This window comes from Labeo rohita, chromosome 7 (genome assembly GCF_022985175.1).
Source record: "Labeo rohita strain BAU-BD-2019 chromosome 7, IGBB_LRoh.1.0, whole genome shotgun sequence".
In the NCBI taxonomy this organism is placed as follows: Eukaryota; Metazoa; Chordata; class Actinopteri; order Cypriniformes; family Cyprinidae; genus Labeo; species Labeo rohita.
In genome coordinates, this window is record NC_066875.1 from 34,110,155 (window position 1) to 34,122,717 (window position 12,563).

General features: G+C 40.5%; 1 protein-coding gene across 10 annotated transcripts in view; it reads right to left on the reverse strand.

Annotated features, from left to right (window-relative positions):
- The window catches only part of sox6 (SRY-box transcription factor 6), a 163,827-nt gene that overhangs the window by 114,960 nt on the left and 36,304 nt on the right, over positions 1 to 12,563 (reverse strand). The window lies entirely within an intron of this gene.

Consider the following 12,563-nt stretch of genomic DNA (forward strand, 5'->3'; position numbering starts at 1 on the left):
ACTGTATGCCTACAGTCTTCAGCCTGGAGCTCATGAGGTCATCATTGGCACCCGGTGCCCAGAAAAACTTGGGCTGGTACAACTGTCGTTTGGACATCTGGAATGCCGGCGCACAGTGCCCTGCTTTCTCCAGCCACTGTCCCCCTAATTCCTTTCTTTTCCAAAAATAGGAAGCTTTTTTTTTTTTTTTCTTTTTTTTTTTGCGGCAGTCGCTAGTCAACCAAATTGGAAAATTTGCAGCGTCTAATGAAAAGAAAAGCTGTTTTGTTCCCTTTCATTCTCATCTCATAAATGGGATTTCTGTGGAGGAAGAAAATCAAGGAAATACCTTCAACACTACACTATTCAGGATGCTTTTATTGGGTAGACAACAATTTGCAAGTCCCATCCCTAATTTTTCTGAAAGTTTATTCTAAAAAACGTATTTTATTTTATTTCATTTTATTTTAGTTTTGGGGTATAAAAAAATATTTAATCACAAAATAAATTTGACTGTGAAAATACCCACAAGAGATTATTTAAAGCTATTTTTGAGATTGGTAACCAAAACAGTTTTGTTATCATCAGTCTTTAAAATACCTTCTTTCATGTTCTTATTTTTTTATGATACTCTTAAGTAAGAAAGTAAATAAACCTGCCAGCAGGTGGCGGTAATGTCTCTCTGAGTCATTCATTTATTCATTTGATTCATTCAAACAGCTGATTCATTCGGGAAAGTAGTAAATGGCTCTCTTTATGAATGGACTTTTGAATCATTGATTCACACGATTCGTTCAAAATGCGGATTCATTCAGAAACTAAACACCGCTGTGTTGCTCAGAGACGTGCAACAACTCTTCTATGGCTTTAAAGGTAGGCTAATATGTTCTCTTCAAAACTGAGCAAAACACATAATATTGTGTTTAAACATTTAACAACATCAACTTCTTTATTTACAAAACTGTTGTGACAGATCGGGACAAAATCACCACTCGTGTCATATTGCTCTTGCTGCCCGTCTAATATTGTGTGATATGTGATATATAAATATGAGACAAAAGAAATACAGGGGCATTTGCACCAGTATCTTGAATTTTAGGACATAACGGCATTTGTGGAGTTGTTGCCCAGCATCATATTTGTCAACAGTCAACTATATGAAATATAAGATGACATACAGGTCATGGGGGCGGGGCCAGTGCGTTAACTGCGCTAAAATATTTTAATCGCATTTTTTATTTATTAATTAATTAAGTAAACGCATTAAACTGACAGCCCTATTTTATTTTATTTTGTTTAATAATATTTTATTTTATTTTATTTTCATAACCTAAACTACTCTTTTCTTATGCTTTCTGTGTCCTCCTTACAGTGTTCTCTCTCCTCATTTTCATATTTTTTTATAAACCAAATTATGAAATGTATTATTTTCCCCTGACGTTACACATGCAAAGGAGGACAGGAAGACAGGATCAGGGAGTACCGGGAGGGGATGCCAAAAAGGCCACAATTCATGCGACACGTCATTTGGAAAATCAAAATAGGGGCAGTACGTTCGCTCCACCCAGATGAGGCCATGTAAAGATGCCTGACGAATCGCGAGGGTCAGCCAGGACACATCTCGAAGATCTACGATTAAGCCTTATTATGTTGGGCCAAGTGACATTGATTGCCGATTTAAACCTCTGAAACTAATTCATTCGCCCCTGTTCAACGGAAGGCATGGGCAACAGTGTGTGGCCGTGGTGACAGGTCGGACGAAGGCGGCTGAATAAAAACCCCTGCTAAACGAACGGCTGGCACTCATGTCTGTCAGGAGGTGGTTAGAAGTTCCCCACATGACTGACAGCTGATACAAAAAAAAAGAAAGTGGGAGAGAGAGACAGAGAATGAGAGAGGGTGAGAGGGAGAGTCCGTCCATCGATCTGTGTAATTGCCACGAAAATCTGAGTCAGAGAGTACATGAAGGGTTGATGTTTTAGCAATGCTAAGACGGAGCAGCACAGGGAAAAAGCGGTAAAGTGAATACGAAACACGCTGAACCACGGCCTAATAAAACCAGGAGCTGACAAGCATGGTTGAACAGAAAAATGTGCAGTAGATTTGTACCCAGGCCAGAAAGCAGGCACATTACTGGATTAGCCGCTGACTGATACAGAAAATGTCTCACCCGTCTGCTATTAAACCGTGTGTCTGACCAACTCGCATGCTCCCGTTTCAGATAAAACAGCACAGTAGTGTCTTAAAAATGTTCTCAACAAGCTGGAAAAATATCTGACTGGAGTCTCGCTTAAAAAAAAAAAACACTCTCTCTCCGGTCGGTGATGGGCTTCCTCAGCCAGTTGTAAGTAGCAGTACGATGGTCTGCTCCATTCGGTTACACGATCCGCACAGCAGCCGCAAGCATTTAGAACTTAAGTGTAGTCATGTTGACTAACACCTTCGTCTCTCTTTCTTTCTTTCCTTCTTTCCGCCCTGCTCTCCTTTTCCTGGCAGGGGCAGACGCATGCATCATGACAGGCTTTCAGAATGAAATCATTAACTAAATTGCTTTCTTTTAAAAAACCGCAAGTGTGTGACAGGGCTGGTGTGTATCTGTCTCTGGCTGCTGTCCATCGCTTTTGGGTTCGGCTCGGCCTCTGTTGTGGTTCGCCGTCGCCACAGCCATCCCGCTCCGTGCGGCGGGGACCGGGCTCTGTGACTCGCCTGGGCCCCTGTATGAAATAATCGAGTAATCTCAACCCTGCTCCCCAAATTCACAAACCCTGCCTGCCAGCAGCACAAAGAGGCCTTTTGTGCTCCTGTATGTGTGTGTGTTCTCAATACTGACTGTATGGATCATCATCACTGAATCAATCAAAAACATATTAAACAAATACACAATTTGAGCTGGGCTATTCAGCAAAGGGTTTGTGGGAAGAGTGAGTGAGCAGTGAGCAAATTAACACCACTTCTGTTTGTCATCGAAGCACGGAGCAACCCGGAACGCTAACGTATTTATGAGCGAGAGCGCGGCAGCGCACTATGCCGTTTTTCGCTCAGAAAGAGGCTGTGAGATGGAGAAAATTGAAAGCAAACTATAAAACAAAAGAAAACGTCCATGTGCCCTCCGACAGCGAGGAGGTGAATAACCCGGGACAAAAAAAAGAGACTGTCGCATCTAGTCTTTGGTAACATTGTATCTGGCACAGAGAGACTTGAATAAGCAAAGCAAACAGAGGGAAAGTAAATAGGTAGCGAAGGCCGGACAAATATTTGATAAGCGGATAGGTATTGTGGCAGTGTGGGACGTGTGGCGCAGGTCTTCCCTCCCCTTTATCCCTCTCCGTTTCTGCGTGCGAGGCAGCAGATGTGTCTTTCACAGCCTGCGGAGTGTGCAACCAATCCGCAAACAATAGCTAGCCACCGACAAAGGTCATCTTTCGCAATCCATGCGTTATCAGAAGCTGAAAAACAGCGAGCACGCAGCTAGTCCGTGCTCGACGCACGTCGCGTGGCACCCCGGCTGTGTCTGTGTCTGCGTGTGTGTGTGTGTGTGTGTTTTAACCCCTCACTACAATGCTACTTGAGCCTGCTTAATAAGCCAATTACACAAGTTTAAGCCACCTCTTTGACCTCCAGTTAAGCTAACAGTTGGTGTAAACAAGTGAAATCCTATTAACCTAATAATATACACGGAAGCAGGCGGTAGCAGCCAGCAGTTCAGGCGCTAAAGCCTCTCTACAGCGAGTTTGGTCCAGCGGAGCAACAGTGGCCATGAGCTTTGTGCTCCCAAACAGGGTCATAAGTTAATCCGCAGTGGTTATTAGAGTACTTGTCAGAATGGATGTGCTAATTTAGCTAGCCTGTATTAAGCCTCTCCACTTAGACGCCTAAAAACAAACACGTCCTCTGTCATTACATTAATACACATTTAAGGCTGGAAACTCGTGAAATGAACACTAATTAGAGTCTAAATAGACCCCATAATCCAGCAGTTACAAAGAAACAGAGTGAGCGCCTTAGCGCTGCGGCTAACAATCTAGCATTGTGTTTGATGAGCTCGTTTCATTTACTGTGGCGGCACTTAACTTTCTAACTGTTCCTCTTATGATCACAGAGGGAAAAAAACAACTTGGGGATTTATTTTTTATGAATCCAACTTCTAAGTGTTTCCTCTTGAAATCGAGAGCTGCATTATTCATAAAAGTGCTGCATTTTAAAGGCGACAAACAACACGTTTTATGCGGCGTTATGAAAGCATAATGCCGGCAGATGCTCCTTCTGTTTTGTTCTGATGTCACCTCCACAGCAAATGGAGACAGTTTTAGGGTAAATATTTAACAGTGGGCCATTTAGCCAGATACAATTTAAGCATGCCGAGAGCGTGTGTATGTGTGCTTCTGTGTGTGTATGTGACAGAAAACGTTCCCACCAGGAGTCATTTCAGGGGAGATGATAAATAAATGAGATTCATGGTACTGTATTCTCATTCTAGTATGATTGTGTGTACTGTTTTAGCTCATTTGACTATATTGTTGTAGTGCTTAAGGCAGAATGTATTCAAAACACTGTAACTGCTTTTCAGATGCAACTGCTACCCTCGGGTCGATGTTCATCATGTGGCTGTGTGTTTGGGTGTTTCTACATGTTAGCGCTTTCGTGGCCCAGGATTTTGAAGGGACAATTAGTCTTGAAATTAATATTCTGTCATCATTTACTCACCATCATGTAGCGTAGGTGTTTCTTTTTACCTTAAAAGGACAAAATAGACCATCAAGCTTCAAAAAGCGCAAAAAGTGCCAAAAAGTAATCCATACTACTCATACAATAATAGATGTTGTTCATTTCAACTTTGTAGTAACAAAATAATCCTACCCAGAACAAATGTTTTAGAACTGATGATAAAAGAAAATAATTTGAGTGCCAAATTAGAATATTAGAATGATTCCTTAAAGGATTAGTCCACTTACAGAACAAAAAATTATAGATAATTTACTCACCCCATTGTCATCCAAGATGTTCTTCAGTCGTTAAGAAATTATGTTTTTGAGGAAAATGTTTCAGGAATGTTCTCCAGTGGACTTCTATGGTGGCCGTGAGTTTGAACTTCCAAAATGCAGTTTAAATGCAGCTTCAAAGGGCTATAAATGATCCCAGCCAAGGAAGAAGGGTCTTATCTAGCGAAACAACCAGTTATTTTCTTAAATAAATTCATATTTTACACTTTTTAACCACAAATGCTCATCTTGTCTAGCTCTGTGATGCGCATGCATCCGATTCAAGACAGTTATGTTGAAAAACTCCCATCTCATTTTCTCCTCCAACTTCAAAATTGTTCTACATTGCTGCAGAAGTACCGACCCAGTGTTTACCCATCGCAGAGCTAGACAAGACGAGCATTTGTGGTTATAAAAAAGCCTATAAATATTAATTTATTTAAGAAAATAACAGATCGTTTCGCTAGATAAAACCCTTCTTCTCTGGTTAGAGCCCTTTGAAGCTGCATTTAAACTGCATTTTGGAAGTTCAAACTCATGGGCACCATAGAAGTCCACTATATGGAGAAAATTCCGGAAATGTTTTCCTCAAAAAACAATTTCTTTACGACTGAAAAAAGAAAGACATGAACATCTTGGATGACAAGGGGCTGAGTAAATTATCTGTAAATGGACTAATCCTTTAAGTTTCATGTGACACTAAAGACTGCAGTAATGACTGCTGAAAATTCAGCTTTTGTATCACAGGAATAAATTGCATTTTAAATTATATTAAAATAGAAATCAGTTATTTTAAATTGTAATAATATTTCCCATTACTGTTATTACTGTATTTTTGTTAAAATAAATGTAGCTTTGATGAGCATAAGAGACTTTTATGACCCCTAATTTTTGAACTGTAGTGTAGAGGAAAAGATCCAATTTTTTTGGAGTTGTTATTCACTAAAAATATCACAGTCAAGTCATACAGGTTTAGAATGAAATATTAAACTGTCATTTCATGAACCACCCCTTCAACATACTAGTAGTTCAAGCTCTAACTGCTCTTGGCTTAAGGGGGAAAAGGAAAAAAAATGAAAAAGTTTGTGACTGACAGGTTAGGTAATTTAATGCTACCACTTCACTGGGCCTTCCACTTTTAAAACACTGAGTATCTCTTGGCCAGTTAGTGAGCATCTGTCTGTCTGTGAGTCTCTGTGTAATGTGGAATGTCACATTATGAGCTCAGGAGTCAAGTGTAGATTACAGCGCTCTGTAGCACCCTCGCTATTAAACTGTTGGGAGAGCAGCTTGACATACGCAGGGTGAGAGGAGGTGTGTTTGTGTGTGTGAGTGATTATGTAGTGGACCCAGAGGCCAAGGTTTGGAGACAGGCAAAAGCTTCAACAATGTTCAAGCACTTACTTTACAAATTCCCCCCCCTCTCTCTCTCTAACCGTGGCACCCTTCCCCATCCGACTACCACCTATCAGTCTCAGAACTTGCATCGTGGTTCCTTTAAAAAGGCTGCTCAGAGCCAGCTGGGGAATATATCTCACGCTGAGCAATTCATAACCTCCCAGCAGAGACCTCATTGTGTGTTTACAGTAAAACCGCTGGTCACAATGCTTCATCAGCTGACCTGGCCAGAAAGCAAGCTGTAAAACTCCATCTTCCAGCGCGCACACACACACGCGCAGGGAATAAAACAAAGGCACCATAACAGGACCGCATAGGTCTTAATTGAGTTCGCCCCTTTCAAGCGTGCTATTATTTCTGGCTAATGGCATCCACTGGCCCTCTCTCATTACTTGAGTGGGTCTTGAACAAGCCTCTCGTTTGATACAGTTAGAGTTAATGCACTATGAACAGATACACTGCTAGTCATCAGCGATCTGCATATTCAATAACTTCCGTAATTACAGCCGCAATTCATCAGATCCAATCTGATTGCAGAGGGGAAGAGAGAGAGAGAGAGCGAGGTTTGATTCCTGGAGGACACAATCTAATCACAAAACTAACATGATAATTGAAATCTAAATTGAAAGGGTTGGTGAGCCATGCACAACTGTGTCAAGGCAGAGAGAGCGGAAGTACTTGTGCCTTGAAAGCAGAAGAGAGGAATAAAAGATGCTGATGGAGGAAAAGCAAGACAGAGAGAGGGAGAGGGAGGGAAGAATGAAATGGCTGGAAGACAAACTCAAAGACCAGTGAGTCATCACAGGGCAGTTTTCTTAAGACTCATTGTGTTGGACGAAGTAATGGCCAATCATGAATCGTTTGGCGTGTCACAACATATTATTGTGAGCCAAAAACAGTATCGATGTGAACGGAACATCTGAGGCAACTTCATGTTTAAGTATGCCTACTTTACAAGATGAGTGCACAATACTGGGTTAAGTAAAAAAGCTTTAATGCAATACTTATTTTATATTTATGCTGATTTTGATGTGTGTGTGTGCTCAGAAAAAGAAAAAAAGGGAATACAACATCTGTATTTCAGGGTGGCTTAAACTAAGAGCTGTTTTCCATGCCAAACCGATTCTATCAAATTACAGACGATCATTTAAAAATTCCATTCAGAATTTAGCTGAGTCAGACTCGCTACATGATTTGCAAATTATGATCTGATGAGTCAGAAACGTCCAGGCAGAAAACAAGAGGTTCACACACAATTGTTCTGCAGGTGGGTGGAGGGTTACATCGTGTGCTCACATCATTGCCTTTGCTATCCCTCTTTCAACCGTCGTCATGCAAAGCAGAGAGCTTTACAATCTCTCCCATCTGCCGGGCTCCTCCTCAGCCCTCAATAACAGTTACTCAGTAATGCCAAATTCATTAACCTGTGCTGCTGTTACAGTGGCCCTGACAATAAATTAGGTTAATGTGAGCGGACATATTCCACCGCTAATAGGGGATATAAAATGAAAGAGGGACACGGAGGGACGGAGATTGTAGATCATAAACATATTGTCCCTGACAAAAAGCCCTAATGGCTCTTTGTTCGCTTTAACTGCTTGACAAATGTTTTTTGAAGGACAGGCAAACGGTTTGAAAAAATGTAATAATTTTTTGTCATTTATTTATATTTATTTAGTGTTTATTGTATTAATGTGACCCTGGACCACAAAACCAGTCACAAGTGTCAATTTTTTAAAATTGAGATTTACTCATAATCTGAAAGCTGAATAAATAAGCTTTCCATTGATGTATAGTTTACATATGATAACATACGGATAATATTTGGCAGAGATACAACTATTTGAAAATCTGAGGGTGCAAAAAATATTGAGAAAATTGCCTTTAAAGTTGTCCAAATGAAGTTCTTAGCTTTTGATATATTTACGGCAGGAAATTTACATAATATCGTAATGGAACATGATCTTTACTTAATATCCTAATCAGAGGTCGCGTTAACAGAAAATTAAATTTTTTATTGGTGACGGAAAAGGCCTTGTGTCATTTTGACAGATTACACTGAGGGTGATCTATTGTCAATTGTAGCTGTAATTCCCACCCCTGTCCAGTTGGTGGCGAGTGCACTCCAGTGTGGCAGCAGAGCACAGGATACAGAACAAAAACGAAACTATCACCAATGATTTCCTATGCGTTTGATTATGAACAGGCAAGTTCACAGAAGCTACAACGATCTATCACGCCACATTAAAGAGCGCCAAAATGGTATTTATTGCTTGAATTTCCTAAGGAAATTTACAGAATTTGAAATCTGAGACTCACATCAAAAATAACACAAAGCCTAGCCTATTGCTATTTATTGGAAGGAAGATGCGCTAAGTACTGCCCATTCATCAACTAAAAACAGCATAGACCAAGAGATCGATTGTGATTTAAGAATTGATATTGGTTCATTAAAATGAGAATTTTTTTTTACCCAGTTCTAGCATATTTTGTTGTTTTTAAGCACTGCGCTGTCGTCCTGTAGGTTCATGATTAAAAACGAAAATGTGAACAAAAGTAAAAGCAATTAAATGTGTTATTCTAATTAAAATATGAAAATTAAATGATGGGTAATAATGGATTATGACAGAATTTTTACGACCCTGACGGTCAAAATGACGGACAATGTAGAAGTCTAACGCAACCTCTGATCCTAATGATTTTGGCATAAAAGATAATGTATTGTTAGCTATTGCTACAAATATACCCATGCTACTTATGACTGGTTTTGTGATCCAAGATCACGAATGCACTTGTGTTTCAGTATAAGCCATACTATATATAATAATATGACACGACAGCATTTAAAATCTGATGTCAAGTCTGATAAACTAGTACAAATGTGGAATGCCAGAATAATATTATGTGTGGATACACACCTATTTATGTTGGACATTTTCTAAAAATACAGAGAGAGGAAGAAAAAAAGTTAAGCGCAGGCAGGAAAACTGCTAAGGCCGTGGTTATCAGGCGAACAAAGTGCCAGGAACAAACAGAGCCGTGCAGAAACCTGTTCTCTCCTCTGCCCTCCCTCCCTCTCTCCGTCTCTACACCGCTGCACTGGGAATAGCGATGGGAATGACTGGAGGCCGTCCAAACAACATCTGACAGCTCCTTCTAATTGGAGAAGTTATTTTCTTCCAGATTTTAGGCGTAAATCTAGTCAGTGTTTATTCAGAGTCAGTTAGGAACAAGTAGGTTTTGGCCGTGCAGCACTTTTGTTCCTGCTTGCTAAACTGCATCGCTTCCCTCGGCTCCTCCCTTTCCATCTTCTTTGAAGAAGTGTCGAGAGGAGCCAATCTGCAGGTTCCGCACCCGTGACGGCGCCGAACGAACGTGACACCCAAAACAAACTGCTATTGTTCGCGGAGACACCGTCCTTTGCCGTCCTCGGATTACGGGACGACCTCTCGTCTCCGCTGTCCTCCCCTGGTCTTACCAAACAACTTTTACCAAAGAGCCTATTAGGCCAGAATTCCACTTTGTTGTTAAAAAGGGTCTTGTCCTTTCAGAGCGCCAGCTCTTTCCCGTCTATTTTTCAATCAAAGGTGGTGGAGGAACACAAGTCCATTGTTCGTCTCGCAGATGGAAGCTGGAGTTACTACGGCAACAGCTCTAATCCCTCTTTTTACCACCTTTCTTTATATTATTGGCCCATCAAGTGGTACCTTTTAACTCAGGAGCCGGAGGGGCCAGCGGCAACGCTCCCTCTGTCTAATTAGCTGTGATTCTTGCCGCACAGTTCATGATGAGCTAATCGAACATTTGCAAAATAATGACATACCGCGAGCGGCTATTCCTTCTCCTGAGGCCCTGCTATAAGAATAACAATAATGATTCTATTATGGAAGAGCGGACTTTAAAACGCCGCTCGGCCACCACAACAGAGAAGGTAATTGTGATGGTGTTGTCCACACAATCAACAAGCTATTGTTGGCGACTTGAAAAATAAAGGAGCAGAGAATGGGTGCCACGGTGATTGGTCTGCTCTGCCATGCGGGGCCCATGCTGAATTGTCTGGCAAAGAAGGTCCTTGATAGAACGCTGAAAAAAAAAAGGTTTGGATGAAGACAACTGTCTGGCTTTTTTGTGTCTGGGCCTCTTTCTCTCACCGCTTAAATAACCACCAATCCGCATTAGACCGCTGCTATTCAAATAGTGAATGGGGCTGGGCCACAGAAGAACATCTTTTGGGCACAGGAGGCTTAGGTAGCCTCCGTGCGCTAGACCCATGAAGATCTAAGCCTGTGTTTACTCAGAATTATCTCTGTGTATCTTAGTTTCAATAAAAAAAATACCTTTCTATACTACATTAAAGCAACACACGAGCCCAGGTTGAAACTTTCCAACTCAGCTCTCACTAAAATAAGGCTCATAAGCCAAACGCAAACATGTCAATGAAGTGACTGATAGCTATAAACAAAATAACTAACCATAGAGAATAATATCAATTAATCATCAGCATGCATGGCAAATGAGCGACAGTCCAGAAGTGCTGGAATCCGATTAAATCACAGCACATTAAAAACTTAAGAGTTTTTTTTTTTCTTTCAAATCTAGGTCAATATGGGACTGAAAGTTTGAGTAAAATATGAAATGAGTTTTTGAGAGCGATGAAGGCAGTTAGTCATTTGAATCCTCATGTGCTGACTGGTGTGAGAACGGCTCTTTGTTCGCGCAAGCAGAGGCCGAGGGGAGAGGGAATGCTAAGTGGGCCCCCTTTGCCTAGTCAACCTTCAGTGTGCTTCATTTATCTTCATCTTGTTAGAGTAAATTAATTAACAATCTAGCTGTTACACACTTTCTCCTTTCATTACATCAAATAATGGCAGAGATGGAGGAGGAGGTCCTCTCCTGTGGGATTAGCCTATAACTGCTGGAGACATCTCTCTCTCTTACACTTTTCCGCACTGTTTCTCCCTCCCTCGCTCGTTTTGTAACCCACTTCAGATATCAATTCTCTAAAGTGATCAAAGAAAAAAGTAACTATGCATTAGCGCACGTCAATGAAAATTAACAGTTTAATTCATCTCCAAATGAAAAAATAAAATTTAAATCCTCATAATAAAATATCAGCACTGAATTCATTCAGAAATTCCAAAATGACTGTATTAAACGCATTTAAATATGGATTGTTTGGGAGAGTCTCACTCTGACTATTGGTACAGTACACAAATCATTTCTAGAAAGTCAATTCTCAGATTTCATGCTATAACAAACAGGACATCGTGACTAATTTCTGATCATTTGGGGGGATAATAGCTTCTATTATTTTACTGTTTAACTGCAAAATGTCTCTCTACCATCACACACTACTCTAATGAGACAGGAAATGCACTGAGACCATGCATTTATTCCATTAAAAAAATAATAATAATTAATCTGAAAGCAAACTTTAGGATGAACTAAAAGGGAGTGAGCACTATTCCACCACACTTCCTTGTAAAAGGTTCTTTTACAGGAAGTGGATAAGGTGTCTATGGCCTCTCCCAACCTACTACCCCATCCCTCCCCTCTAGTCCTCTCTTGTGATATTTAGTTATTCTCATGCAACAGGTGGCCACAGTCAAACACAATCCTCCATACTGCACATTACAGGATGAAGGCAGGCAGATAAAAAGCATTGAGCTGACAATAATCCAGCATGCTATACCAGATCCTGCTGCCAACGGCAATATAAGTGGGTCACATGTCTGCCAACAAATTCATCAGCTGCATGAATGCCTGAATGACAACGGAAAACTATTACAATAAAAGAATTTGAAGTTTCTTTACAGATCATCTAACTGGAGTAAATCAATAAAGCATGCATGCTTTTTCACCACAGCCTGTCCTAAGAGCATGTGATCACTCACAAACACGCTGGAAAACTTTTGTCTCGGGTCAAATCCTGCAGCCGTTTCATGTGGATACGCAAGGGATCAGAGATAGTTTATTCTGCTTGTTCAAGTTCAGTTAGTGCAAATCCTTCTCAGTTAGCTTTAACAAACAAGTTTAATTTAGAAACTGCTAATACATTTCACAAATAATTACAAATTTTGTTTTTGAAGCAGCAGAACTAAAACAATATTGTAAAATGTATTTTTTAAAATATATTGGCCTGTGCAGCATATACAATAAAAAAAAAAGGTACATGAACAGGCATTCACAATCTTTTACTGCATGTGA